We start from the raw sequence: 7467 nt of genomic DNA on the forward strand, positions 1-7467 counted from the left end.
GCACATTTCACTGAACACTGGCCTGTTTTCTTGCTAGGGGACGCGGTCAACTCTTGATTAAGCTGGGTGTCATATGGCCTGGGAAGGACGGAGGGCATTGACTGGCAAGGCAACCCCGCCCAGGTTCTTAGAAAATGAGTTGTTTGAATTATCTCGATGATTCAGGCGAAACAATCCCCCTTCTCCAAAATTACTCAGCCGCTTTGTATACAAGAAAAGTTTAGGGCAAGCTAAGAGTGCCCTGGTAAATATTCAGGAAGGTGAAAGGTTAGAACTATTCTTTTAGGCAGATTCAGGAAACGGTTCTCTTCATGCATTTTTCTTTTCACCCTCGTTGAACAGTCTGATGTGAGCAATTCAGGTGTGAGATTTTTTTTTTTTTTTGGTTTGGTTTCATGTAATTTCAGTCATGAATGTTTTTCTGAATTTGAACGTTTTAAGAAATGCACTGATGAGCAACATTCACATTATTTGCTACGGAGGCTGCACTGAAAAATTGAGTCATAAACATTTAACAAATGTTGGAGCACCTGTTGAGTGTGGTGACGTGCTGTTCACCATGGTGGACAGGGTTCCTCCATTCCAAGTTTCCGGGCTGTGTTCCCACTAGGGTCATTGTTTTCTTCTAATGTATAACTCTCTTCCAAGTCCTCTTTTTGGCTGCTCAAACTCCAAAGATGGTAAGTCCTGAGTTGTGAGAACAACTTTAATAGTCCCTGTTACCTATCAAATTAACTATATATTACCTGTTTAATGTTTGATTTAGGAAGTAGATTACTGTTTTCAAATTCCAAAGCTATTATCGAGGTAGATTAGGCAATTTTTGAGTCCTTGGCCTCTGCGGAGTTTTCTTTTTTCTTATTTTTTTCCTTTTGTGTGGTAAGAACAATGAACAGGAGATCTACCCTCTTAACAAATGTTTAAGTGTACAATACAGTGTTGTTAACTATATGCACAGTGTTATACAGCAGGTCTCTAGGACTTTTTATCCTGTGTGACGCACATCCCAGGATGTGTGACTGAAAATCTGTACCTATTAACATCTACTCCGCATTTGCTCCTTCTTCCAGCCCCTCAAAACCAGCATTGTTTGTTTCTATGAGATTACCTCAGATACCTCAATAATTACAATAATGAAGTATTTGTCTTTTTGTGATTGGCTTATTTCACCTAGCATAATGTCCTTGAAATTTATCCATGTTGTAGCATATGACACGATTTCCTTCTTTTTAAGTCTGGATAAAATTCTATTACATGTATATGCCACATTTTAAATTCATTCATCCATAGATGGACATATGGGTTGCTTCTGCATCTTGGTTATTGCAAATAATTCTGCGATGAACATGGCTGTGTAAATAGCTCTTTGAAATCCTCTTTCCTTTTCTTTTTTTTTTTTTTTAATTAATGTTTATTTATTTTTGAGAGACAGAGAGAGAACACTAGCACGGGAGGGGCAGAGCAACAGGGAGACACAGAATCCAAAGAAGGCTCCAAGCTTTGAGCTGTCAGCACAGAGCCCAAAGTGGGGCTTGAACCCGCAAACCATGAGATCGTGGCCGAAACCATGGGAAGTCAGACACTCAATTGACTGAGTCACCCAGGCACCCCTGGATCATATGGTAGTTTTATTTTAAATTTAAATTTAGTTTAATTGAGGAAACTCAATACCGTTTTACATAGTGGATATACCATTTTGCATTCCCATCAACAATATGCAAGAATTCCAATTATTTCACATACTTACCAACACTTATTGTCTGGTCAGGTGGGGTTCCTAATAGTGGAGGTGTGAAGTGATAGCTCAGTGTGGTATTTCTCTGATAATTAGTAGCATTGAGCACTTTTTCATGTACTTGTTGGCCATTTGTATACTTTCCTTGGAGAAATATTTATTTAATTATTTAGCCCATTAAAATTTTTTTTAAATTTTAAATGCAGTATACTTAAATTAGTTTATATTAGTTATATTAGCTTCAGATGTACAATATAGTGATTCAGCAGTTCTATACTCTGCTAATAATGATAAGTGTACTCCTAATCCTCTTCACCTATTTCGCCCACCCCCCACCCATCTCTCAATTTGTTCTCTATAGTTAAGGATCTGTTTTTTGGTTTGTGTCTTTTTTCCTTTGTTCATTTGTTTTGTTTCTTAAATTCCACATATAAAAAATCATACGGTATTTGTCTTTCTCTGACTTATTTCACTTAGTGTAATACTTTCTACCTCCATCCATGTTGTTCCAAATGGCCAGATTTCATTCTCTTTTAAGGTTAAGTAATATCCCATTGTATATATACACTACATCTTCTTTATCCATTCGTCCTTCTTGTGGACACTTGTGTTGCTTCCATAATTTGGCTGTTGTAAATAATGCTTTAATAAACACAGGGTGCAAATATCTTTTTAAATTAGTGCTTTCATATTCTTTGGGTAAGTATCCAGTAGTGGAGTTATTGGCTCATTAGGTAGCTCTATTTTTAATTTTTTGAGCGACCTGCATACTATTTTCCACAGTGGCTGCACCAGTTTGTATTCCCACCAACAGTGTAAGAGGGTTCCTTTTTCTCCATATCCTTACCAGCACCTATTGTTTCTTATGTTTTTGATTTTAGCCATTCTGACAGGTGTGAGGTGATATCTCATTGTGGTTTTGATTTGCATTTTCCTGATGACCATTAATGTTGAACACCTTTTCATGTTTCTGTTGGCTTCTTTAGCCCATTATCAAAGTGGGTTATTAGTTTTTTGCTGTTGTAAAAATTCCTTATATATTTTGAAAACTAACTCCTTATCAGGTATATGGTTTGCACATTTTTATCCCATTCCATGGTTTGCCTTTTCATTCTGTTGTTTCCTTTGTTGTGCAGAAGGTTTTTAGTATGATATAGTCCTACTTGTCTATTTATGTTTTTGTTGCCTATGCTTTTGTTGTCATAGCTATGAAATCATTGCCTTGGCATTGTCTTCTGGCTATGACTCTGGGAGAATAGCACCTTAGCAAATGCTTTGCTGGTTTTAAGATAGACTCCAATGTCATGGAATTTTTCCCCTATATTTTCTTCTAGGAGTTTTATAGTTTTTGGTCTTATATTATCTTTAATCCATTTTGAGTTGATTTTTGTGTATAGTGTAAGATAAGATTCCAATTTTTTTATTCTTTTGTGTATGGATATCTGGTTTTCCCAACACCATTTGTGGAGGAGACCATCCTTTCTCAATGGTGTATTTTTGACATTCTTGTGGAAGATCAGTTAATTGTATATGCACGGATTTATTTTGGGGCTCTCTCTTCTGTTACTTGACCTCTGCTTTGAAGTCCATTTCTACAGAAGTAACCAAGAATAAAGAATAGATGGAGAGGACTGAACTCAAAGTTGAGTGTAAGCTCTTTCAAGACTCAAGTTTGAAAGATCATATAGTGTATGAAATATTTGTGAGTGTGCAGAATGAACTTTATCGATAAGCAACTATGCTAATTGTGTTTTCAGTTGTCTTCAGACATCTTCCCACTACCCCACTGCTAAAGAATTAAATTTAATGGAGTGCTACAAATGAAATTCTTACAATTATTGTTAACAAATTGTTAAGTTGCTGGTGTTTTAGTTTATGAAAAAAATTGTGGCAACTAATAACAACAGATACATACAGTACTTAATATGTGACAGACCCTCTTCTAAACACTTTATATATTCACTTAAACCTCATAGAATCCCATAAGGTAAATGGTTATATCATCCTCATTATACAGTTGAGGAAACAGAGGAGATGAGAGAATTTTCCTAAGTGGGATGAACACAGAGCTGAGCTTGGCTTCCAGGCCACATGGCCCTGGAGTCTGTGCTCTACACTAGGGGACAGCAAACTTTGTAAAGGGCCAGTTGGTAAATATAATAGGCTTTGTGCGCCATATAGTCTCTGTAGCAACTACGCAATTCTGCCATTGTAGCATGCAAGCATACATAGACAATGCACAAATGAATGGGTGTGGCTGTGTTTCAAAGCAATTTTACTTACAGACACTGAAATTTGAATTTCATATAATTTTCACATATCATGAAACATTATTCTTCATTTTATTTTTTTCAACTATTAAAATATGTACATATCATTCTTAGCTCCCGTTATACAAAAACAAGCAGTGGGCCAGATTTGGCCCTTGAGTAGCAGTTTGCCAACCACTGCTGAAAACCCCTCTAGGATTCTGGCTATGACCCCAGGAGAAGAGCACCTTAGCAAATGCTTTGCTGGTTTTAGGATAGGGCTGTGGGTAGCAGTGCCTGAGTCACACTTAGAAATGATGACCTCCCTGGGATAGGATCTGATGTATAAAATGACTTCTTCAAAGTCTTTCCTGTAGTCCAGTGAGATGACCTTTTGGGACACTGTGAATCCCTGACTTATCAATCACATCCTGTGTAGTGGTAGCTAGATGACATGTTCAGTGACAAAGCTGGATGTAAAGCCAGCTTTGAATGTTTATCCATGTATCATGGATTACTTTATTCATAGGCTGAGTATTGTCTAACCCCCCCAAATCAAGAACATGTACTCAATAGGAATTCTACAAAAATAGAAGTAATACAGGCAATTTATTTTTATGGTTTTGACATTCATTCCAAAGGAAGGGGTGAAGATGAAGGGAGAAATAAACAACTTTTCCAAGTTCTTGGTATGTGCCAAGTGCCAAGATACTTCATTATGGTACTGCACTTAAAGAACATCACCTTCAAAAGGAGATGTAATTACCCACATTTCATAGATGAGGAAATTGAGACATAAGTAACTTTCCCAAGGTTATAACCATGTCTTTGACCTCTGATCTACCTAACTCTAAAGCATGGGCATTTTAAAAAAACATGAAAAACCACAAAGATATTAAACCAAACTCACATTTTCCCCCCTCATTGTACTGCTTCCTGAGGAAATGGGGCAGTGGAGGGGCTGCAGAAAACGAATGTTTAGAGGTAGAAAAACTGTCCAAAGTCATATGAGTCACCCTTGTGCAAGACCACATAAATCATCAAGGAGCGATGCTTACTTACTTCCTCCATTTCTAAATATAACCTAGAGAAAGAGAGTCCACTCCTTGTGTCTACTTTGATTTTGAACCCAATAAAAACCTCAGTGGAATCAGAATCCATTCTTACCCTTATATGTTCAGATCACAGAGTCCTAGATACGGGTGTTGCAATCCTCAAGCCATTTAAAGAAACTCAGCAAAATAACACCCAAGCTATATAGTTGGAAGAGGGATTCCTAACTTCTATGGACAGTGTGGGGACTAAAATACTGTGTTATTTGTTTTAATTTGCTAAGATCTAGAAAAAGACTACAGAAATTAGGCAGCCATACCACAATGGTTGAGGGGTGTGGCAGCAATATGGGTTAGGGTGAGAGCTATGTGAGGTTTATAGATAGGCTATGGATCATAGTCATTTTGACGTCAATGCAATCACAGATAACCTTTGCCATCTTCTCCAGCCATGTTGTTTTATGAAAAAGATGAAAGAGCTGAGAGAGGATGGGAGTAGGTAAATGACTGGCCCAAGATCTTGAAGGGCTGTCCTAGCCTGATATAAATATTTCACTCTTTCCAATTTAAGTTATAGCATTAGCTGAAAATGTCTCTCAGAGAGAATCTTGTTCTTTTGTGCTTTACCGTCCCAATCCACCTTTATTCTATTTTCAAGACTAAAGGTTGTGTGAACACTGTCTTTGTTCCTGGAAAAAATTTAATATAAAGTACTGCATAGATTCCAGTTGTGTGATGAATGAGTCACAGGGATGAAAGGGACAGTTTAGCAAATAGAGTCAGTGGTATTGTAATAGTGTTGTGTGTGACAGATGGAGGCTACACCATGGTGAGCATAGCATAGTGTATAGAGTTGTACCCACACTATGTTGTATGCCTGAAATGAATGTAACATTGCGTGTCAACTATAATTTGATAAAAAGGAAATAAAGAATTGCATAGAGCATCCAGGCGGAACTTCTCTGCTCAAGTAAAGGGTGAAGGAGACCTTCCAGCTCAGTAACTGAAGTTGCTTCACTATTTCCTGCATTTGAATTAACCCCAGGTCTAATGTATCAGGAAGAAATGAGCAACGACATTTACCAGATTAAGGTCTCCACTTTTTTTGACTCTGATCTTGGTGTGTTACGTCATGATTTAAAGACCTTTGCTTTAGAGAGAGCTCAGATCTCAAAAAATATAGGAATGCTTGATAACAACATGGGGAACCCATAAATACTATCTCCATTTTCTTAAGATTGTTGGGGAAAGATATGAAGATTAGGATCTTCACTTGGGAATCACAGACACCCTTCTCTAACTGCCCAGAATAAGAGCTCAATTAATCAAGTAACTGTAAATATTTTTAAGTGAGAGTAAAACTTCCATCATTGATGTTTTAGTGCTTGCTTGAAAAGTGTTTAGTGGGTTCCTGGCACATTTTAGGTGATAATGAATTGTTAACCACAGTTGTCCTATAAATAGTCTTTTTGTTGATTTTTTTTTTCATGCAGAAGTTTTCTAGTTTGATGTAGTCCAACTTATTTTTTACTGTGTTGCTTGTATTTTAGGTGTCATACCCAAAAATTCATTACCAAGACCCATGTCAGGGAGCTTTATTCCTGTTTTCTTCTAGGAGTTTCATGATCTGAGGTCTTTACACGTAAGTCTTTAATCTATTTTGAGTTAATTTTTGTGAGTGGTGTAAGATATGGGTCCTGTTTCATTCTTTTACATGTGAATATCCAATTATCCCTGCACCATTTATTGAAGAGACTGTCTTTTCTCCATTGAGTATTCTTAGCTCCCTTGTCAAATACTAGTTGATTTGTATATGCTTGGGTTTTCTGTTCCATTGGTCTGTTTGTCTGTTTTATACCAGCACCATACTGTTATGATTAAAGCTTCATAGTATAACTTGAAATCAGTAAGTGTGATGCCTTCTCTTTTTCCTTCTTTCTCAGGATTTCTTTGGCTATTCAGGCTATTTGGCTTTTGTAGTTCTAAATTAATTTTAGCAGTGTTTTTTCTACTTCTGTAAAAAAATGCTATTGGAATCTTGATAGGGATTGCATTGAATCTATAGACGAATTTTGATAATATTGACATTTTAACAGCATTAATTCTTCCAATCCACGATATAGGATTCTTTCCCATTTATTTGTGTCTCCTTCAATTCTTTCATCAGTGTTTTGTTTTCTGAGTAGACATCTTTCATCTTTGTAGTTAAAGTTACTTCTGGGGCGCCTGGGTGGCGCAGTCGGTTAAGCGTCCGACTTCAGCCAGGTCACGATCTCACGGTCCGTGAGTTCGAGCCCCGTGTCAGGCTCTGGGCTGATGGCTCGGAGCCTGGAGCCTGTTTCCGATTCTGTGTCTCCCTCTCTCTCTGCCCCTCTCCCGTTCATGCTCTGTCTTTCTCTGTCCCAAAAATAAATAAAAAACGTTGAAAAAA

Source organism: Prionailurus bengalensis, chromosome A2 (assembly GCF_016509475.1).
Source record: "Prionailurus bengalensis isolate Pbe53 chromosome A2, Fcat_Pben_1.1_paternal_pri, whole genome shotgun sequence".
Classification (NCBI taxonomy): domain Eukaryota; kingdom Metazoa; phylum Chordata; class Mammalia; order Carnivora; family Felidae; genus Prionailurus; species Prionailurus bengalensis.